The sequence below is a fragment of the Ambystoma mexicanum genome, chromosome 1q (assembly GCF_040938575.1).
Source record: "Ambystoma mexicanum isolate Mex_15411 chromosome 1q, UKY_AmexF1_1, whole genome shotgun sequence".
Classification (NCBI taxonomy): domain Eukaryota; kingdom Metazoa; phylum Chordata; class Amphibia; order Caudata; family Ambystomatidae; genus Ambystoma; species Ambystoma mexicanum.
In genome coordinates this window covers 620889279-620913085 of record NC_090922.1, presented here as the reverse complement: position 1 = coordinate 620913085, position 23807 = coordinate 620889279, and the positions used below count along the sequence as shown (strand labels likewise).

At 49.6% G+C, this 23807-nt stretch overlaps 1 protein-coding gene across 2 annotated transcripts in view; it reads right to left on the bottom strand.

Moving 5' to 3' along the window:
• The window catches only part of FAM20B (FAM20B glycosaminoglycan xylosylkinase), a 357456-nt gene that overhangs the window by 305433 nt on the left and 28216 nt on the right, over window positions 1-23807 (bottom strand). The window lies entirely within an intron of this gene.

The following is a 23807-nucleotide window of genomic DNA, read 5'->3' as shown; positions in this document are numbered from 1 at the left end:
ACTACAAAGACCTGGTAGTCCAGCTAGATCATCGTCTACAAGAAAGGAAGTCTGATCAATCCCGTTTTGAGAACCGACCCCTGTATATCCGACCCCGGGAAACACCACGAACCTCTAATAACACGCCTGAACCAATGCAATTGGGGAGCATAAGAGGCCCGTTAACCAAGGAGGAGCGAGAGCGACGCAGGAAACAACAGTTATGTTTGTACCGTAGAAAAGCAGGACATTTTTTAAAGGATTGCCCAAACAAAGTACCCCGGAAATCATTGGGAGTCATGGAAACCACTTGCAAGAGCCACCAGGAAACTGCATGGCTCTACAAGAGTAGAGACCGGCTTGTCGGGGAAAAGGAGAGACGTCCGCGGTCTCGCATTTTACAACACCAATTATCCTATTATGCCCGGAGCAGCCACAACGGATGCATGCCCTGGAAGCGTACATAGACTCTGGGGCAGTAGGTAATTAATTACATGGACATCACGGTAGCCAGGCGCATAGGTGTGCCCATTCAGAAACGGGAAAGAATCGACCATATCTTGTCTTTGGATGGGACACAGTTATCATCTGGCCCAGTGACCCAATGTACTGGAACCGTTGTATTGCTATGCCATGACGGCCATCGGGAACAGATTGTTTTCGATCTCATCAACGCTCCCCAATTCCAACTAATCCTGGGAATGCCTTGGTTGGTGTGCCATAACCCAGCTATTGATTGGTGGACTCATTTTGTGATGTTTTCAGCCGGATGCATCCGAACCTGGTACCCTGCTCCAATTGAAGTCCACGAAATCCCAGGACTGGTAACAAGGTCACCTGGAACTGTGTTAGGGGTAACTGGTCAACTGCCTCCAGAGTATGATGATTTCAAAGACTTTTTCACAAGGAGCAAGTTAACACCTTACTGCCCCATAGGGCGCAGGATTTCCAAATTGACCTGGTTCCAGGAGCACAACTCCCCTGTAGCCACATTTATGCCCTTACTGAAAAGGAGAACCAGCACCTACGGGAATACCTGGATCAGTATCTGGCCAACGTGTTTATCCGGCCTTCCAAGTCTCCTGTTTCATCAGCCCTTTTCTTTGTCCCCAAGAAGGAGGGGGACCTCAGAACCTGCATAGACTATAGAGGACTCAATAAAATCACCATAAAGAACCGGTATCCCTTGCCCTCGATTCCCGCGCTGTTGGACCAGGTAAAGGGGGCAAAGATTTATATACAAAACTGGACCTCAGAGGAGCCTACCATTTTGTTTGCGTGAAGGCGGGGACAAATAGAAGATGGCCTTCCGCACCAAGTTTGGGCTGTATGAGTACACAGTCATGCCCTTTGGACTGTGCAATGCGCCAGCCGCATTCCAATACTTCATGATGATGTGTTAAGGGAGCTGCTTGACGTCTGTGCTATGGTGTACATAGATGACATCTTGATCTACTCCGAATCTGTCGAGAAGCATGTACACCACGTAAGAGCAGTCTTCGAAAAATTACGCCAACATCATCTATTCACAAAAATTGAAAAGTGTGCTTTTCATGTGACCACAGTGGAGTTCCTCGGGCACATACTCAGCGCTCAGGGCATCCAAATGGACAACTGCAAGGTGGAAGCAATACTACAATGGCCTTTGCCCACTTCAGTCAAGACAGTCCAGAGTTTCCTAGGCTTTGCCAACTTTTATCGGAGGTTCATTGCTGACTTCTCAGAGATTGTCCATCCCATAACATCATTACTTCGCAAAAACCGCACTTTTGCATGGACTACCGAAGCCGAAGAGGCCTTTCAGCAATTGTAGCAACGTTTTACCACTGCACCCATACTCAGGCATCCTAATTCAGAACTCCCGTGCATCTAGCTTCAGGATACCAACGTTTCCAGCAGACTTGAACTCACCTGAATTCCAGCACGGCCGCCTGCAAACTCACCTGGATTCCACTGCGACTCTTCAGAAGCGTTTCAGCAATCTCTGGAATCAGTGACTGGATCCCCTCTCCGGCCCAGTCTTCACCGGGGGCTTCAGCATATCCTTCTGCTGCATCCTGGAACTCCTGCAACACCTACGGCAACACCTGTAATACAAGGAATAAGGGGGTAAGCAAGAGACTTTCCATGCCGCCCTTCCAGTCCCCCCAACTCAGCACTCACCTCGATCAGCTCCCTCCACTGAATATCTGCAAAGATCCGGTCCTTAGTAGTAACAGCAGAGCAGACCTACAAGGGTGATACAAACAATATTAGAACATTCCTTGGACTATAGCAAAACGCGTGCCTCTGCCCATAAAACGGTACGCTAGCACACCGCTTTCTTACCTCTACTGGTTCCAAGGGGACTTTAACCAGTGCGGATTTGTGCCCATACACACAGAAACTTTCAAGGCGACAGAGCAAACTGGTGTGCTGCAGCTGGCCCGAGCCACCGTGGTCCAGTGCAATAACGCCTACTCAGTGAAGGAACTGGGATTGACTTGCTACACACCCGGAGATCCTAAGAGACCCAGCAACACAGAGTGCCCGGGATTCACCCATTAATCCGGACCACTCCCAACTCTCTGACCACTGGGTTATAAGCCTGCAGTGAGCAGAGGGAAAGGAGTATTTTGGCCAGCTGCAAGGGGACTAGTCGTCGCCGACAGACCGGACCAGGCACTCCTGCAGGACCCCAGAGGTAAGCGTTACAATTGGGTTCAAAAGCATCAGCTGGACAGGAAGGAGGATCTTAGATTTATTGGACTGTTAACAGTCTTGAGTAATCCAAGAGGCAGTGACAGGGAGAGGGAATTGCGGAGAGCAGAAGCGCGTCTGATTTGTAAGCACAGAACCGTCATGCATGGGCTTAGAGCATGATATGGGGTCCTTTTTGTAAAGTAACGTTAACCTGCTAGAACTATGGAGACCATCTGGTTTAGGAGTTGATTCACTGAAATAGCAGACTATAGGACATTTGAAATGAACATATATTTGATAGCCACAAGGGGCCCAGTACGTGCGAGTACGTAGTTGTGGATGGTTTTCCCATTTGGGGTACAGTGTTGGATTTAAGCAGAGGTTTGTGGTTGGAACGCTTGCATGAGTGTTCCAGCCAGGTGGTAGTTGGGGTATCAAGCATCTGTGGAGAACCATAGCATGAGGCTTGGCCCATTTGGGCAGGAGGTAGGATACGCAGGGTTGTTATGTAGGTATCCTTTGCGCGAAGACACTTTCAAGTTATATTGTGAAGAGTGGCATAATTAATTTTGTGGTTTTAGAAATGAGTGTGAGGGTATAGGATACAGTGGCATATGGGTGATTGTATGATTAAGAATAGGAACTATATCTAATTCCATTTAGAGGGCCGTCTCAGTGAGAGCAATCGCCACAGGGAAGAGCATGAGAGTGAGTAGAATTTGATAGGTTGAAAAGTCAGTAGTGCGGGGACGTCATGACACACGCATAAAGGGCAACAAGGTGATACTGTGTGGTGATTGGCTCAAGATCTCGCAACACGAGGACGCCATGACGTGAGTGTCATGGTTGTCATGACAACGTGGTATATGAAGTAGGATCATTGAGATGAATGTGGTGCTCGCCAATTGGGTTTGTTTCATGGAAGACCGCAACAGTGGCCAAAGGGCTCTCGTGACCGCAACCGCACACGAGTAAAGGTAGCAGCATGGGTGTTGATAGCTAATTCTTAATAGTAAGACAGACTGTTAAAACTAAAGGTTTGATTATATGATTTTCTATGTAGATTTCGGAGTATGTGTTAAGAAATTAAAGCATCTTAACTTGGCACACATGTTGAATGACACTATGCAACTAGTGGTTGCAATAAGGTAAATAAGAATGCGTACGTTGGTGGTGTGGTGAGGGTACATGATGATGGCTAGGTATTTTGGTATCTTGGAAACATGGAACGTTTGCAGTTTTTTCTTTTGTCTTTTTGGAATGAGATGCTAACGTGATTGCTCCAGCGTTAGTTCTTTATTGATCCAGCAACGGTAATGACCTGTGCTATTTGTACTGCCAAGTTTTGGGGTTGGGCACAGTGATTGGTTTGTTAGTGTGGAGGCACAAGGAGTCACAAGGTGTGCATACTTTTTGGGTGTTTTGAGGTTATCCGACAAGCAAGTTGGTGGTCGAAGGGAGCTGGAATTTCTTAAGGAGATAATTAATACAGGGAATGGCTTAACAGTAGGGCAGGTGCTCTGGCCATATGGCCCGTGTCAAGCATATTGGGGGGGGGGCACATAAATACATGTGATTGTGGATACTAAGGGCCCAATTCACAGAAGCGTTTTATAATGGCACAGTTCCATAGGAAAACGTTCTGTGAATCAGACTTGAGTCTCCCTCATTCTCATGTGTTTCTCTCCCCCCACAACTTGTGAAAATGATGATGTTCTTATGTGCTGGTGGAACTAGTCTACAAATGTTAATTATGTATTAAACTGAAATGGGCAATTTTTGGTGGAATGTGTATCACTATGGGTATCAAAATGTATATTGATTGCAATTGTTGAATTGTTTGGTGTATAACTATGGGTGTCATAATGTATACCGATTGCCATTGTTGGAATGTAATTGTAACAAAATTATCTGGTAACGGTAGCCCTTAAGACCCAGTAGTAGAGTCGAAACACGTGTTGACACACTACAGTTGGATTGCAATTAAAAGAATGACAAATTGACAACTTATGGACCTTTGTTTAATATTGCCTATTGAGATATAAGGGGGCATATGCGCAAGCGGCTAAGGACACTAATGTGGTTTGTTGTCTTTTTGAGCCTGGGGGCTCCAGTCACTCCCTTTTGACCGCTGCCGATAGCCATAGTTTTTTTAGGTGGCAGCTCGGTGTGGTTGAGCCCAACCTTTACAAAACCTCTTAGCATGAGGCCTTCGTCCATGATGGATAGCTCATGTTGGACTGTAAAAACTCCTGACAGGAAATCCTTAGCAGCCAGAGTGCAGTTATGATTATTTTGAAGGAAAGAGTTCCACTCCCCAGCCAGGACTGTGTATTTTGTCGGGGTGCAACAGGGGTCACTGTTTGTGTCTTCCACCAGTTCAGCTTTAGTCACCACTTTCGGTTTTGTTGCCTCCATGACTAACCACATGTGTTCTTCCATTTCCGCTGACTCCAAGATCTCAGCTGCGGTGGCTGCTCATGGGTGCCTGGACAGGAAGTCTGCGGGGCTGTCCGTTCCTGGTCTGTAGATGAATGCAAACTCATACTGCTGCAGTTGTAGTAACCACTTCCTGACTCGTGCTGGGGTGTGAGGTGCTTAGCCTGTAAAGATTGGTATTAGCAGTTTGTGACCTTGAACCTCCGTCCATATAGATACAGATGGAAGTGTCTGCATCCCCACAGGATGGCAATGGCTTCCTTTTCAGTGTTAGAGTACGTTGTTCGGTGGGGGTGAGGGCCCTGGACGCCTAAGCTACAGGTCAGGTTTTGCCAGTTGAGGTCTTCTGAAACGGTACAGCTCCTAGACCCACAGTACTTGCATCTATGTACAGTTCTATGTGCAGGTGGGTGTCGTAGTAGGCCATGGTGGTGATAGGTGACAGCGATTCTTTGATGTTTTCAAAAGCCTCTTGGCATTGCTTACCCCACTCCCATTTGGTGTTTGTTTTTGTCAGGGCTCGCAGTGAGAGGGAGGTGGCCAGGTTGTTGATGAACTTCCCACAGTATGTGGGAATTCCCAAAAAACTGGCTCCCTTGACGTCTACCACCTTGAGGGGGTCTGCTGGCACACCCCTGCTGTTCAACACATAGCCAGAAAACGTTAGTTCCTTCTTGAGGAACTTGCATTTGTCCTTGTGGATGGTTAGTCTGGCTTACGGTAACCCGTCGGGGGCTGCCGCCAACCTCACCAGGTGCTCTTCCTTGTTTTTGGCATGTACCAAGATGTCATCGCTGACATTAAGTACTCCAGGGAGGTTGTGTAGTAAGTTGTGTTGAAAAACCTCTGCACCGGGTGATATACTGAGATTCAGCCGCTTGTACCTCCTCAGCCCCAGTTGCGTTGAGAATGTGGTTATGTATCTCGAGTCTTTGTGTAGCTTCAACTGATACCACCCTGCTTTCATGCCAATCTAGGAGAATACTTTGGACTCTGAGGTCTGGAATTCATTGAGTGTTGGGATGATGTGTCTTTCTCAGATGATTGCTGAGTTGGGGAGGCATATATCTGTGCATATTCTGATCTTCCCCGGTTATTTAGGTTTGTCACCACCATCGGGGCGACCCATGGCATCGGTCCCGTTACCTCCTCAATGATGCCAGCTTTTTCTAGCTCCCGTAGTTCTTCGGCCATTACGTTCCTCATATGGAACGGTGTTCTCTGGTGTCGTACTGCTTGTGGTTGAATGGTCGGGTCGATGTGCAGTTTGACTACTTTACCCTTCAAACACCCTACTCCTTCAAATAGCTTGGGATGAGTGGACAGGAGGTTGCAGATCTCATTGACCTACGAGATGTCGCTGATTAACTTGATCAATCCTAGATCTACCGCCAAGTTCCCACTCAGTAGGCATTAGATTCCTGCATCTAGGACAGATTTTTGATTTCATTGTCGGGCCTTCCTTTCTGCCGAGTGCGGTGCAAAACCTTCCCGATATATGATATGGCATTTATAATGCGCCTATACCCAAGTGTTTCAAGGCGCTACGAGGCAAGGGAGGGGGAACAAAAAGGGCCGACAGACAACGATCTTACTAGGCCAGGTGTCATTCAGATCGCGCAAGTGCAAGGGAAGGGGGAAAGGGAAAAGTGTGAGGGGGAAGGAGAGGGGAAAGTACAGTATATGGGATAGTAGAATGAATAAGATAAATAAAAACGGTTAGATGGTGGCAAGGTAAGTGCAGACATAAGTGCTGGTAGGGGGACTGTAGGGGGACAGAAAACAGTCCCCATGTGCCGGGGTTGCCAGGGAGGCAGTGCAGGTGTGAAACTGGCAGGGCCTGGGCCCGGGATCAGAAAGGTAACCAGTGCAGTTTCAGCCAGGAATTCAGCAGGGGAGAGAGGGAGAGAAAGCAGAAGCAAAGAGGAAGGTTTTGAGGTGCTTCCGGAATCGGAGGTGGTTCTCCTCAAGTTTCAGGGAGGCAGGAAGGCTGTTCCAGAGGGAGGCTCCTGCCGAAGAGAGAGATCTACCACCAACTTGTTGCTTAGAAAAGCGACTGACCCCGAGGGAGTTGGAGGCGGAGGAGTGAAGAGCTCGAGAAGGAAGATATTTGGGAAGAGAGAGTTGAAGGTATTTCAGCCCCAGCCCCCAGAACTTAATCCTTGCAGTCACTGGGAGCCAGTGCAGATATTTCAGTCCTGGAGAGATACGATCCCTGGGCTTGAGGCCAAGGACAAGTCTTGCAGTCCTGTTCTGGATAAATTGCAAAGGGCGGAGAGTAGAGGCAGGCAGATTTAGATAAGAGGCTGTTACTATAGTCCAGCTTAGAGAGAACCAGGGCTCTGGAGACGGTGAGCTTCTGGGGGAAGGAGAGGAAAGAAAGAATACCTCTGAGGAGGTGCAGCTGGTAGTGTGACTTCTTAGAGACGTCAGAGATGTGAGGTAAGAAGGAAAGTGTGGAATCTAAGATGACTGAGGTTTTTAGCCTTGCAGGTGGGAGCAGGAAGAGGGCTAAGAGAGGCCGGCCAGAGAGTTGCAGGGAAGGAGGGAGAGGGTGTGCCTATGAGTAGAATCTCAGTCTTACTGGCATTAAGGCAGAGGTCATTGGAGGCACACCACTCCTGCATAGCAGACAGTCAGAGATGAGGGAAGGAGAGGAGGCTGAGGGTAGCCTGAAAATGAGCTGGGTATCATCTGCATAGCACTGAATGTTGGGGCAGAGAGCTATGATGCGGTGGGCAAGGAGTGCCAGGTACTGGTAGAACAGCCAGTGAGAGAGGTTAGAAACCTGGGGGACACCACAGGTAGGGAAAAAGATATCGATGAGGAAGGACCCAAGGTGGACCTGGGAGGGTCGGTCGGGGAAGAAAGAAGTCAGCCACGCCAGAGCCTGACCAGTGATACCCAGGTAATCACAGAGACGGTTGAGCAGGATAGCATGGTTGACAGTGTCAAAGGCAGAAGAGAGATCAAGCAAGATGAGGACGCACAGGGTGTTGGCGTCAAGGTTGGAGAGCAGGTCTTCGCGGATGTTCAGGAGAGCAGTTTCCACGCTTCTGGCAGCTCTGAAGCCAGACTGATGGTCATGAAGGAAACCAACAGATTTGGTGTGCAGATTTAGCTGGGAGATGGCCAGTTTCTCCAGGAGCTTGGCCAGGAAGGGAGTGATGGAGATTGGGCGATAGTTAGCCGGGCAGGAGGGATCGGCAGAGGGTGTGACTGAAGGGGTACCTTTGACTGTGTTCCCTCCGTACCCACGTTCTCCTCACCTGGGCTTTCCGAGTCGATGGTATCTTGCAGGCCTCGACGTGCCAGGTAGTCTCTCTCTTTCCTCTGGTGCGAGGGCTTGTCACGGAGAGAAGCCACTGTGGCCGCTGGGTGTGAACAGCGGCACAGCGACCCCCTCTCCGGAATCAAACCAGAAAAAGCAGGGAAAAACCCACTAGGGGAAAAAACCCTGATAGGAGGTGCCAAGACTGTTCTCAGAAGGCCAGCAGTCCACCGATGAAGAGGAGGAAGCGAAGGATCACCAAACGCTGAAAACGTCCACTGTAGCGGTCGACCTGGAGAGAGGCGAGGGAAACAGCAGCTGGGAGGTCCGGACTGAAGGTAGAAGTCTTCCGAGAGGCACTGCGGAGGAACACGGGAGCACGGGAGAGAAAACCCCGCGATGACCAGACTCAAGAGCTAGGTGAGAGGACGAGAGGGAGAGAGAGAGAGAGAGAGAGAGAGAGAGAGAGAGAGAGAGAGAGAGAGAGAGAGAGAGAGAGAGAGAGAGAGAGAGAGAGAGAGAGAGAGAGAGAGAGAGCACGGCAGACGCCGCCTAAAGGGGGTCGGCGGATGGCAAAGGGAAACAAAGTATGGAGGTTACTGGTGACTGGACACCTATGAGAAGTAACCGCGTGGGGGTAAATATTAACCCCTAGTAGAATCCAAAGCGAGGTGCAGAGGAAGAGCGAAGGACCCAGAAACGAAGTAAACAACGGAGAGGGGTTGCAACGCAATGACCTGCCGGGAGGCAGGGATTTTATACTCCCGGCAGCGTTGCGTCTCGCGTTAGGAGCTGCGGCCATAAACACAAAAAAGGGACTAAAGCAACCTTCCCCCATGACCTCTCAAACTCCAACGCGGAAGTAAACGCCAGTCACGGCGATGGCCGCGACTGCGAGTGACAGTATGCCCCCCCCTAGAGTGCAACCGCCCAGGCCTACCTGGGTGCAAGCGATGGAACTTTGCCAACAGTTGAGGGGCATGTACATGGGAAGCTGGCTCCCAGGAATCCTCCGACCTTGGGAAACCCTTCCATGACAGGAGGTATTCCAACCGACCATGAAGGAATCTGGAATCACGAATGGCGGAAACTTCGTATTCCTCCTGGTCGGTTGTAGTGACAGGTAGTTTCCGGCGGAGAGACCGGTGATTGGGATCTGAATAGTAAGGTTTAAGAAGAGAGGCGTGAAAAACAGGGTGTATGCGTCTGAGAGACGGAGAGAGTTGTAGGCGATAGGCAACTGGATTGACCTTGGAGAGGATGGGAAAAGGTCCCAAGAAACGAGGAGATAGTTTAGAAGGCCTTGTCCATCTGGGAAGGAATCTGGTGGACAACCACACTTTGTCCCCCGGTTTCCATGAAGGTGTATCCCTGCGGTGTTTATCGGCCTCGGTCTTATTCCGCCGTCTGCAATCCGCCAAACTCGTTAATGCACTGTCCCTGGCCTCCTTGAGATTACTTAACACCTCTTCTGCAGTGGGAGAGTTGGAGTAACTGGGTACCTCGGGCATTAGATAACGCGGGTGAACGCCATAGGTACAATAAAAAGGTGATAGGCCAGTGGCACTGTGCTTGGAGTTGTTGTACACGAATTCCGCCGTAGGGAGTAGAGAAACCCAATTATCTTGGCACTGGGAAATAAAACATCGCAAGTACTGCTCCAAAGTTGCGTTGAGTCGCTCCGTTTGGCCGTTTGTCTGGGGGTGAAACCCTGAGGATAGGGCCCTTTCCATCCCCAATCGAGTACATAAAGCCGTCCAGAATTTGGATATGTACTGGCTTCCTCGATCGGATATCATCTTGTCGGGGAGGCCATGATGCTTAAAGATATCTCGGGCAAAGGTTTCTGCCATTTTGGTGGCCGAAGGGAGTCCTGGAAGAGGAGAGAAATGGGCTAGCTTGCTTAGAGAGTCCACTGTCACCATGATACATGTGCATGACTCGGAGTCGGGAAGCTCCACTATGAAGTCCGTGGAGATGAGACCCCACGGGCGAGTCGGCATCTCTGCTTGGGTAAGAAGTCCTAGGGGCTTCCCGGAAGCATATTTGACACTGGCACAAGTAGGGCAGGTCTTTACGTAGTTAAACACGTCTCTCCTGATGTTGGGCCACTGGAACGATCTCGAGATGAGTTCCAACGTACCATTCCCGCTTCGGTGTCCACCTAGACGTGAGTCGTGACACCATTTAAGGATTTTCCGGCGCAGTGACCCCTCAGGAATATACCACTTCTTCTTGTAGAAGACCCAGCCGTCTTTGATTTGGAAAGGAGAATCAACGGAAAAAGAGAACTGGGGAGCCTCTTGCGCAACGGCAGCCTTGACCTCCTGAAGGAAAGAACTCACTGTGGCTAAGATCCGATTTCTGTGGAATAACGGCTCAGACTTGACCGCTACCGTTTCCAAGTGGGAATCTTTGCGAGACAGAGCGTCAGCCAGACGGTTGAGAGACCCAGGGATGTACGTGATCTGGAAGTCGTACTGCGAAAACAGGTAGGCCCATCTAGCTTGTCTGGAGTTAGAACATTCCATGTCCTGTAAAGCCTTGAGGTTTTTGTGGTCAGTGCGAATGAGAAACCGATGACGGGCACCCATGAGAAGGTGCCTCCATTCCTCACAAGCCAATTTCATCGCCAACAATTCTTTCTCCAAAACCGAGTAGTTGAGCTGGCTGGGAGAAAGAGTCTTAGAGAGATAGGCGACCGGATGCTCCACCTTGTTGAAAGACTGAAGCAACACTGCTCCTACAGCGATAGCGGAGGCGTCCGTCTCCAGAATAAATGGAAGAGTTTGGTTTGGATGCTGCAGAATCGGGGCAGAGCAGAAGAGGGTTTTTAGATGACAGAAACTTCTTTCTGCTTCAGTAGACCAGGAAAAAGGATAGGCCGTCTTCTTGAGTAGGCGGGTGATGGGAAACACCACCTCTGAAAAGTTCGGAATGAATCTTCGGTAGTAATTTGAAAGACCCAAGAACCTCTGAACCTCCCGGACAGAGGTCGGGGCCGGCCAGCCAAGAATCACTTGCATCTTGTCAGGATCCATGGCGATCCCTTCTTCTGATAGCACGTATCCCAGATAATGTACCGAAGGTACCGCGAAGCTGCACTTCTCCTCTTTGACCAGAAGATGGTTTTCCTTAAGACGCTCCAAAACTCGTCGTACTTGTGCTATGTGTTCTCTCATATTAGGGGAAAAAACCAAGATATCATCTAAATAGATGATGACCGAGATGGAAAGCATGTCGGAGAACATCCGGTCCATGAACCTCTGAAATACCGCAGGGGCGTTCACCAAGCCAAACGGCATTACCTTGTATTCATATAGGCCCAGAGGAGTACGAAACGCAGTTTTCCATTCGTCACCCTTGGCTATCCGCAACAAATGGTAAGCGTTTCGTAGGTCCAGTTTGGTAAAGATTCGAGCACCTTGCACTGCCTCAATAATATCCGTGATTAGGGGCATCGGATACCTGTCACGGACTGTCACTGTATTTAGACCCCTGTAGTCGATGCAAGGTCTAAGATCGGTGGAATCTCTTTTCTTTATAAAAAACAAAGGGGCTCCTGCTGGAGACTTGGAAGGTTGTATGAGACCATTCTCCATGTTGGTATCCAAGTATTTCTGAAGCACTTGTCTCTCGGTCTGAGTGAGGGCGAACATCCTTCCGAATGGCACCAAGGCATGGGGCTCCAGGTCGATAGTGCAGTCCTCTGGCCGATGGGGTGGAAGTCTGGCATGGAGGCACTCCTGAAAAACGTCTGAAAAATCTGAGCAGAAATAGGGTAAAGCATGGATACCTACATGATTATTGGGAAACACCTTGACTGGCTGAAGATCAGCCCGACCTTCCAGAGAACAACAGTTAGTAGCGCAATATGGGGAACTGAAGCTTATTTGGTTCTCGGTCCAATTAATCAGAGGATTGTGTCGTCGGAGCCAGGTAATGCCCAAGATGATGGGAAAATGAGCCGCTCTGATAATATCAAAACTCAGGACTTCCTTATGTTGGTTGATCGTCAAAGTGAGTTCCTCAGTGGTATGGGTGATAGGACCTGAGGACAAAGGCGAGCCGTCTACTCCTTCCACCTTCTGACCTTCTGCCCGGGGAATTCGACGGAGGCCCACCTTGTCAGCCCACACGGTGTCAACAAAGTTCCCTGCCGCGCCACAGTCCAACAGAGCCAGTGTCTCCTCCTGATGGTTTCCGAGGTTGAGTTGTACTGGAATGACCATTAGCCTGGAATCTTCCTTAGACTCGGAAGAGGTCACTGACAGAGAAACATAGGGACGATGGAGATTTCTTAAAGACCCTCGGTCGTTTGTCCCTACTAACGCCGAGGGTAGTCGTTTCCCGACCTCTTGTTTGACAGTTCTGTGCAGTCTCTGAGAAAATGCTGCTCTGATCCGCAGTAGGCACACAGTCCTTTCTCTCTTCTGCGACGTCTTTCAGCAGCGGACAAGGGCGCCCTGGTAGCACCGATCTGCATAGGTTCTTCCGTAATGATGTTAGTAGAGCGACCAGGGAGAACGGGTACAGAGGGGTCTGAGTTATGGCCAGGAGTCCTTTGCTTACGACGTTCAACTCGTCTCTCCTGAAGGCGATACTCGATGTGAAGAGCAGCAGAAAGTAGATCTGTGAAAGTAGGAGAACGAGGAGACCTGGCTAGCTCGTCTTTAATTTCTTCCTTCAGTCCTCTTCTGAAAATGGCATACTGGGCTGTCTCGGGCCATCCGGCCCCGGCTGCTAATGTCTTGAAAGAGGAGATGTATGATAACACGTCTAGCGAGCCTTGCCTGACATCCAACAGGTCTTCGCAGGCTGTAAAGGAGAGCTCTGGTCGTTCGAAGGTGTGCTTGAGAAGATTCTGAAACCCCGGATAGTCCTGCAGAATGGCGTTTCCGCTAGTCACCAGAGGGGTGGCCCAGGAAAGAGCGTTTCCCGTCATGTTGGTTATTAGGAAACCCACCCGGGCCTGATCTGTAGCAAAGGTACGGGGTCTGAACGTAAAGTGAACCAGGCATGCTTCGAGAAACTCCTTTACCTTCTTTGGGGAGCCATCAAATTTCCCCGAGGACAGTGCCATGGGTGGCAATTCCGAGGGAGTAGGTTCCCTAGCCGCAACCATCTGTTTAAGCAAAGCGTTCTCAGTCTTGACCCCTTGTAGCTCTTGGGACATCGCTTGGAATGCCTTCCAGAGCTCTTGGACTTGTTCGTCAGCTGACATCGTGATACTCTTTGGCGTTGCAATCTGTGACTGAAGGGGTACCTTTGACTGTGTTCCCTCCGTACCCACGTTCTCCTCACCTGGGCTTTCCGAGTCGATGGTATCTTGCAGGCCTCGACGTGCCAGGTAGTCTCTCTCTTTCCTCTGGTGCGAGGGCTTGTCACGGAGAGAAGCCACTGTGGCCGCTGGGTGTGAACAGCGGCACAGCGACCCCCTCTCCGGAATCAAACCAGAAAAAGCAGGGAAAAACCCACTAGGGGAAAAAACCCTGATAGGAGGTGCCAAGACTGTTCTCAGAAGGCCAGCAGTCCACCGATGAAGAGGAGGAAGCGAAGGATCACCAAACGCTGAAAACGTCCACTGTAGCGGTCGACCTGGAGAGAGGCGAGGGAAACAGCAGCTGGGAGGTCCGGACTGAAGGTAGAAGTCTTCCGAGAGGCACTGCGGAGGAACACGGGAGCACGGGAGAGAAAACCCCGCGATGACCAGACTCAAGAGCTAGGTGAGAGGACGAGAGGGAGAGAGAGAGAGAAAGAGAGAGAGAGAGAGAGAGAGAGAGAGAGAGAGAGAGAGAGAGAGAGAGAGAGAGAGAGAGAGAGAGAGAGAGAGAGAGAGAGAGAGAGAGAGAGAGAGAGAGAGAGAGAGAGAGAGAGAGAGCACGGCAGACGCCGCCTAAAGGGGGTCGGCGGATGGCAAAGGGAAACAAAGTATGGAGGTTACTGGTGACTGGACACCTATGAGAAGTAACCGCGTGGGGGTAAATATTAACCCCTAGTAGAATCCAAAGCGAGGTGCAGAGGAAGAGCGAAGGACCCAGAAACGAAGTAAACAACGGAGAGGGGTTGCAACGCAATGACCTGCCGGGAGGCAGGGATTTTATACTCCCGGCAGCGTTGCGTCTCGCGTTAGGAGCTGCGGCCATAAACACAAAAAAGGGACTAAAGCAACCTTCCCCCATGACCTCTCAAACTCCAACGCGGAAGTAAACGCCAGTCACGGCGATGGCCGCGACTGCGAGTGACAGAGGGTTTCTTAAGAAGAGGGTGCACAAGGGAGTGCTTCAGGGAGGATGGGAAGACTACAGTGGCGAAGGAGTGATTGTAGAAATCAGCCATGGAAGGAGCCAAGGAGTCGATGTGGTCCTTGATAGTTTTGGAGGAAAAGGGGTGAACCTGTTTTGACGAGACTTTCATAGATCAGACTTCTCTAGAAACCTCGTCTGCAGGGGAAAGGGGGAAAGGCAGAGAAGGAGGGAGGAGGGGGTGGCTGCAGAAGGGCCAGAGGAAGAGCAGGGAGTAGAGGGGGGAGGCGATAGGAGGAGAGTCAGGACAGGATGTCCAGAGTTTTTTAAATGAAGTGAGAAGCCAGTGCCGTGCAGAGGGCCTGGGAAGAGACAGGATAGGTAGAAACTGCAGCAGGATTAGCCAGTTCCTTGCAGATTTTAAAGAGTTCAGCCGAGTTGTTAGATGCCGCAGAGATGCAGGCTTGTATACGAGCTCTCTTCTTGGTGAGGACATAGAGCCGGTAGTGCCTTTGCAGTAGGCGGCAGGCCAGTTTGTCAGGGGATGAACATGAAGCACGCCCTTTCCTCTCGGCCACCCTGCACTTGCGTTTTAGGGAGACGAGGTCTGAGTCATACCAGGAGTTACTCTAGGCTTTGGGCTTCATGCGCATTCTCATGGCAGGGGCAAGGATATCAAGAGTATGGGCTTCAGGCATATTCTCATGACAGGGGCAAGGATATCAAGAGTATCAGATATAGAAGAGTGGAGAGCGGAGAGGGCTGTGTTAGGGTGAGAGTTAGCCAAAGGGGGAGGAGGGGGTGAGAAGGTGACGGCTAAAGCCTCAACTGACACGCGGGTAGGGGCTTCTTACTGTCATTTGCGTACAGGCAGGTGTTTGTGTCCTTTAATGTTGGTTGGAGTTACATGGTGTGTAAGGTGTTGAGAGGCATTGTGTTCACTGAAGCCCCAGTGTCTATCGTCATTGTCACTACCTGCGCTACCACTTGAATGTTGCACATAGCCTTGTCCTCTTCTTTCTTTGGTCTTCCCCGCACTAGTATAGAAATGAGGTGGACTTTCTGGGGTTGTTTGGCTGCAATCGCTGCTGCTGTCCTGCTCTCTTGGTCTTTCTACTCCGCCGATGAAGAGTCATCCTCAACCTCTACTTGGTGCGCCTTTGCATGTTTTTGGTCCTTGGGCAGCAGTTTCCATGTTTGGGGTCTCTGGTCTGTGGGGTTAGTCGATGATCGGCAGACTCTGGCATAGTGGTCCAGACAATCACATGCCCTGCACGTGGTGCCTTTTGCTAAGCAGTTGTGTTTTCCATGTTGCTGTGCACCACACTACCCGCATTCGCTAGTGCCAGGGACTCGGGATGCCATCCGGGGTTCTGGGTTGGGCCTTTATCATCCTTGTGGTGGCCCGTCTGTGATTGCTGCAATTGGTGGGGCCGGTGTTAGCTGTAACCTTCGCAAAGTCCTGTTCATGTGCACTGCCCTTGCATGTGAAAGTTCCCTCTGGCGGCCGCACTCCAGGATGTGGGATACTGGAATCCCCTTTTCGCTTAGTATGACCCTCAACTTCTCAGAGCACATCCCATTGATGATCGGAATTAGATTACAGTCTAATTTCTTTGTCAGTAGCTTCAAACTCGCACAACAGTGCGAGCCGCTGCAGTCGGGTGTCGAGTGTTTCTGCTTCACTCTGAATTGTTGCGCAGAAGTTGAAGATCTCATGATCTGGGTTAAGTTGGGGCATAATATGGTGTGTGAGTGTGTCTTTCACTGCTTTGTACTCATCGTCGGTGACTGGTGCGTGTGGGAGTGAGTTAAACATGTGTAAACTGTCAGGGGCACTGCTGAGCAGCCTGCAAGATGGCTGTGGTTCGTGACTGTCCCGCCGATGATCCGCCCACCTGTTTGGCAACTGAGAGCCGGTGCACGCTGACCCGCAGATTGGGAGGTGTGAATACAGCAGACACATACTGTTTCAATTTGGGTGCTCTGCTCTGCTCCCCAGAGAAGAAGATATCAGTGCTGTGGCCTCGTGGGACCACACAACGGCGAAGGAGTGAGAGGTGGGAGGAGTGGGCCCCGCCATGGCAGCCTTGCTCCGTCTGCTCCAGCTGGCTTGTGGTGGGGGCCAAGCGAGCGGCTTCTCCTGAGAGCCTTGTGCGGGCTGTGGACACCTGGCAGGGGTTGTGGCGTTTGTAGGGGGAGGGTAGGAGGGGGCAGGGAGGTGCTGGTGCTTGTTGCCTGGAATCCTGCTGGAGCCAGGGCCCGGAACGGGTGCCAGTGGAAGACACTGCAGATCAGACCACTTTGACGGCCTGCGGCGAACGGCCCCCGGGTAGTGTGTTCAGGGGAGGCATGCTGTTGCAGGCTCCCCCGAGCTTGACTGCTGTCTCCCGGTGTTGCACAGAGAATACCACAACTTTTGGCCACACAACACTGTAGCAACTGGTGGCAGACTGCATTATGATGGGTCAGTGCCTGTATAGTGGATTGATCTGCCATACCACCGGGCCCCGAGTCAGACCCTTAACCAGAAGAAGCAAATCCTGCATAACGTACACCGGTGGTAAGGTGCACCGACAAAGGAGGCCTGCCACAATAGTGGATGGCTGGTTGTACACCATTCACAGGAGATCCTAGTTGCGATTACCCACCTTGCTTGGGTTGAAGATACTGGCGAGTGCTCCACCTGGCATCCCATGAACTCCTGCCTTACGTCTCTCTGGTGGCGCTGGAACTTGGAACTGCACCTGGTGCCTTGCTTTGTCCGCCCTGTGGGCCCTTTGATCGCCCACTCTTCCTGCTACCATGCCTAAAGATGGAGGCAGCCTGAATAAAAGAGTAACCTCGATGAGTTTACATGCCAGTCAGGTAGACCTCGGGCTGAACCATCCAATGGACTAAGTGAGCAGTTGAGCTCGCAGGAGGAGCAGGACACCCCCAATCTCCGGCAACTAATGGATGGCATACAGGCAGGGTTTGCCTCCATGACAGACAAGCCTGATGGGATTAAAGCCGACATCGGATCTCTGAACAGAAAGATGGAGCGCTTGTGCTCAAGAGTAACGGAGACAGAAACACGTATTGGCACTGCACTGGATGACAAATGCCCTCAAAGAACAGGTGACCGGGATTCCAGGGATTTGAAGGAAGCCCTACAGAACTGCGACGACCTGGAGTGCAGGTTCAGTAGGAACAACATACGAATTGTGGGCCTTCCCGAGTGATTTGGCCATGGCCCTATGGAAACTGCGGTGGAAGCATTACTAAGATCTGCTAGTGGGCCAGGACTTTGACTGCATTTGTGGTAGAATGGGCCTATAGAATGCCATCGATGAAATGAAAACCTGGGGCCCGACCCCTGCAAGTCTTTGCGAAACTACTGAATTACCGGGACTGGGACACTACACTTAGTCTGGCTAGGGAGAAAGGACCTTTGCAATACGACAATATTACAATCCACATCTACCTGGACTTCTCCACAGCGGTGCAGCAAGAGCATAAAGCAATCCTTGGTGTTAAGAAACTGTTACGGGAGAGGTTGATTCCGTACGTAATGCTTTTCCCTGCTAGATTGCGACTGCAGCACCAAGGTAAAGTACTTTTCTTTCTACCGCCCATCCGGCAATTCACAGAACTTTGAGGTAAACCTACTCCATATCCTTCAGGATAACTTAAAAGCTTCCTCCAAAATTATCTTATTAGGAGACCTAAATTTGGGCCTTCATGACCCTAATGACCCACTAGCCACGTCACTATCCAACACCCTTGATACCCTAGGCTTCAGTCAGCGCATCACCAACCCCACCCAGATGAAAGGACGCAAACTAGACTGGATAGCCAACCATAATTGCGAAGTCACTACCATCGCCAACTAGGCCTGCCCCTGGTTGGACCACCACATCATCCACTTCGTTATGCGAGAAAAAAAGAAGTCTCACCCAATCCATTACCTCCTGCAGTCACACAGGGCTCACAATGGCTCAGCAGAGATAACAGTTTGCCTCTGGGGGACACCCCATGCCTCCAGCTCCCCGCTCACCACCGACCCCAAGTCACTAGCAGATATATTGTGGGATGTTTTTACCCAAGCATCAAAGCCCTACCATAAAACTGTGCAGTACTGGCATGGAAAACATCATTATGGCCAGAACTCCCCAGAGAGTGCACAGAGAAAACATGAAGAATAGGCTGCCACCCATTTTTGCCTATGTTGTGAGCACAGGAGGGCACTGCCTAAAACCACCATTGGGCTACACACACAGTAGCCTGAAACCATTGGGAATGGCAATGCTGATTGCCAAAAAGCAACTCAGAACTGTGGGGAATTCATTTTCTTAATCCCAAAAATGGTTGCAATACCGGTACTCACCACTATCAGAAAGCCGGCGTTTTAAAACCACCAGACTTTTGTGTAAAACTGAACAGAGGAACCCAAACCAGACCAAGGAAAGACTTGCTAAGAGGTGGATACAATGTAAAACTATATTCTGAAATGACTTGAAGGAAGTAATTATTTAATGTATAGGTAAAAATTGTAAGTTTGATTTAAACTGGGAACTAAAGTGACATTTAGCTGAATTCTGCCTGACAACTACCCCCGACAGGAGAAACCTGCTCAGCCACTCTTCCCAGGCCTAGCTGCATCCTGCTTCCCCACCAAAGGGGTTGACACATCTCTGATTAGATTAGGGGAGGGGCACCGGCAGGAGGTTGCACAAAGCCTTGTCCTGGACTCAGGCAGATGTTATATTGGGGGGGCCGCAAAGTGGCTTCCTCTTGGGAGAAGTGGGAGGAGAAGTGCCTCTGGGAGCCACCCGAGCTGGAGGCGGGGGCAGACAGAAGCTTCCCCCATGTGCTTTGGAACCTAAACCACACCCATCTGGGCCAAAGCATAATTTTAAAAAAGATGGATAATTCATAGTACGGACTTGTCAGAATTATATAAGTAATATCATTATTCTTGTGATTTTTCTGTGCACGTTTTAAGAGGTGTTAGGACCCTGCGGCGTATGCTGGGGGTTGCTAGCGGAAAATAGGGTCTTACTCCAAATGTCTGCATGTTAAAAATCTGACACTTCATCAATTAATGTCCATACTCCTTGCGCACATGTGTGTAATTTTTGGTAAATGTCCGATATTGGTAAACCAGTCAAAAAGCGCAAAATGTTGTCATTTTTGAATGCAAACCCCCAGGAAGATCAGAGGCGGACAAGCATGGACCATAAGGAATATATAATGTGTACATGTAATTTCAACAAATTGTGTATCTGGGAAATATGTATTTGAATCAAATATAGATTTGTGGGCAAATTGACCAGGGGAGGATCCTCTGACCCATAAACAGACCTCATCATGATGACAATCCATTTCCTTCCCCCAATCATGGGAGAGGGGAGAATTGGGCCAATGACAAGTAGAGAGGGGCAGGCTCAGTTATGCCACGCACACACCCACTTCCAAAACACATAAAAAGAGACTGCTGAGACAGGTAGAGACATTCAATTCCATTTTCTGCGGGACGCTCTGCCAGGAGACTCCAGACTTCACATCCATCAATCTTCAGAGACCAGAAATTTACTTCAGAACTTAAAGCAAGGGCCTAAACCCACAAACTGAGAACTCTTCTCAGCAGGCCTCAGCATCCTTAAAATCATTTGCAAACTATTCCACAGCCGGGCGAGCTGTCTGAATTCTTTTGCCAAGAACTTTTGCCAGTACCCAGAAAGCAGTGTTACATCCAGAATCCACTTGATCCGGACCGGAAAACAGAGCAGTATCCAGAACCAGAGGCCGCTGTATCCAGAGAGGCTAGACCAGCAGAGCAGAGCTGACCCAGACTACTGTGAGCAGAACCAGAGATCCTGATCGCTGTGAGGAGAACCGGTGCCTGATTGACCCGCCGAGCAGACAGAACCGCTGCCGGACGTGTTGACCACACTTGTGACGAGGCCCATTTCAAATTTATATTGCGAGTACCTAGCAGAACTGTGCAGAACCAATCTCTTAGTTAAAATAATCTAATTCAAGCTATTGTAACCTAAGTAGAACTGCCTCCTAAAAATCCTGTCATCTGTCATTTTTAAAGCTGCACAACTGTCACCTGTCAATTCTGCAGCTGCAAGCTGTCACCGGTCATTTTGAGTTTTACTTTAAATCCGAAAACCTACCGTTATTAAATCGTCCGTATCTCTGGAACCGTTTGGGCTAGGAACGAAATGTAATTTTAAAGCTGTGATTCTAGGCTTTCCAACGAACCTAGAACCGACTTCCTACTCCCTATACTTTTTCCGCAATCGCGATTTACGCACTCGCGAAATTTACCGCGATTTGCGATTTTGGCTCAATTTCTCCACTTGTCAAAATAGCAGCTCCATTCTTTCCTTTGTTAAAAATCTGTTTGCAACCTGGTAATAACTCAGAGCATTGCTAAAGTGAGCCTGAACTAATACCAACAAGCATCTCTCACTCACCCTGAATCTCTAGAGAGAATTAAAATCAGTTAGCACATTTTCCCATCCGTTGCCATCACATTTAAAAGCATTTTGGGCCTGTGTTTCAAACTTCTACCTGTTTCCTCTAAGCTTGCTGGGGGGAACTGAATTTCGTATTGTATTTGATTGCATTCCTGAGAACTGTGTGCTCCTCTTTCCATCTCCTTCCATTTCTTACATTGCATGGGGGCGGGGGGGGGGGTGAATTGCCAGAGAAAAAGTGATTACATTGTTGTTGGTTGAAATCATATCAGGTTTATTTGCTGTACTGCATTTTATTCCACCTTGCATTTCCTTGAAACCATAAAGCATTTTCAGCTACCTCATCCTCTATACTACTCCTAAGTAATCCAGTGTACCACTGTAACATTACCCATTGTGGATCCAAATCATATGTCTCAGTGTACTATCAGATATTAATTTATTATAAAAGTGTGATATATATATATATAGTTTAATTTTTCAAATAAACCTTTTAATTTACAAAACAAACCTACTTCTTGGCTCAGTGGGGTCAGGGGGATTCTAAGAGAGGGGTGTTATATAAGGGTTGTCATCCAGAGTACATGAACTGGACCTAAAAATATATCAATAAGGGTTTCCCTCAGCATCCCAGACTAGGCATTGACTTAGCTGTACTGTTGAAGTGAAGCCGCTTAACAAAGTGGGGGCTTGTAGCTGGAGATTCTGGGTTAGATCTATCACTTGTGCAGATTAATACAGTGTGCGAACTGACAGGAGACATACATCCGGTCGGATCACCACGCTGTGTTATGCTGTAAAGCACTCCTCAAAGGAACGCTCTAAGGAAACTGTCTGTTTTGCAAAAATAAAATACAGACTTCTGTAAGTCAGGAAGGAACTCAAATTCCAGAATGACGACACTGGTAGACATCAAAATAGCCAGGGAGCACTTCTTACATAAGCTATTTGTGAGAGGTGAGTGGACTCATCAGGACCAAACGGTCTGGTTGCAGGCAATCGCGCAACAGGTCACTGAAACAGGGTCAGATATATGGAGAGATCAGGGTCCATTACATGTGGCCCTGAGTGAATTATATATGGCTCCTAAAGCTAAAGATGAACACGACAAGATGGTTAGGATAGCGGCATATGTGTATCTATATATGGGAGCCGTGCAGGACAAATGTGCTGAAGGCCAAGATCTGCCAAATAGGCAACAGATGGCGTTAGAGAAGGCCCAATCTGATCTGGACTCTTCTGAGCAGAGACTTCTCAGGAGCCAGGAGTCAGAAAAGGACAGCAGACAGTACATCACTAAAATAAAGGAGGATATGGATGTGCTGCAACAGGAAAAGGCTGACCAGGATACCAGATTTCTGGCCTTGCAGAAGGAGTACCAAGAAGGTTTGGACTCCCTACTGCAGAGACAGAAAAAGCTGGAACAACAGTTAGACTTCAATAGGGCATGTGCTGAGCAGGTAGTCACCCTGCAAAGCCACCTAGATAGGGAGAAGGCAGAGAGCAATAAACTGATTTTGAAAGACCTGGATACCCAGGCAGAGTTTGACCAGGAGCGCCAGAAAGCTGGTGCCTTCCAAAGGCAAAGGGACGACCTGGCGGCACAGATGCAGGCTCTTAGTCAGGAAAGGGATACCTTAGGCCAGGAAGTCTGCCACTTAAAAAGGAAAATGGAAGAAAATCACCTGGCCCTCCAGGGACTGGGTGACCTCCAAAAAGAACACCAGAACTTGTTAGAGAACACCAGGAGGGTGGAAGATGCTCTGGCAAGAAAGGAGCAGGCCAATAGGGACACAGCTCAGGAGGTAACCCTCCTGCAGCAAAGACTGCCCCAGTACTCCAGGACCAATCAGGAGGCACAGAGAGAGAATGAGGCTCTCTGCCAGCACAATGATAGGCTCCAGCAACAGGTAGCGATGCAGGAGAGACTGATAGAGTCTAGCAAGGCCTTAGTGGAGGAACTGAAAGCGCAGGCTCCTGTATTGCAAAAGGGAGCAGGGGCTGATGGAGACGCAGTTCGCTGGGACAGGGAAACGCCTGAGCATAACCTCAGGAGCCTTAGTGCCAGAGGCCTTCACCTCTACCAGTCCCTGGACTCTGCCACCCCCCATGTTCCCTGGCGCACATGAGCACGGGGCCACAGGGATGGCAGATTACTATCCAGCTAAAAGTATGGGGCTCATAGGCCAGTACCTCCCAGGAATGGATGGGCGGGCATCCGGGTATGGGCACCCAAGCACAGTGCAATTTAGTGGGGAACCCCAGGAGAGTAGGCCCATTAAGGGCATCCTGAAAACCTCTGCCCAGTTCGGTCAGTGAGGGGGGTACCCATCAAATCCTGGCAGCAAGGAGGGATCTGAAGACTCCTCTGAGCGTTACAGGACACAGGAGACCAGGTCCCCACATTCAGCCAGCCATTCCCAAGCTCACAGAATCCGGGAAAACCTGGAAGATCAGACGGGCACCTCTGGGAGCAGTGCTTCTGAGTCAGAGGATGAATGAACCAGGGTTACCCGAACCAAAAAGGCCAATAAGGCAAAAAGGGCCTTGCTTGAGGACCCATTGAAACAAATAAAGGCAATAAGGAGTGTCATCACGCCTTATTATAAGAACGCCAAGTATTCTGTTTGGGAACACTTGGAGCTCTATGAGCAAATGATGGAGACTTTCCATTTGAAGGACAGCAGTAGCTGCATCCAGTACGTCAAATGGACATTC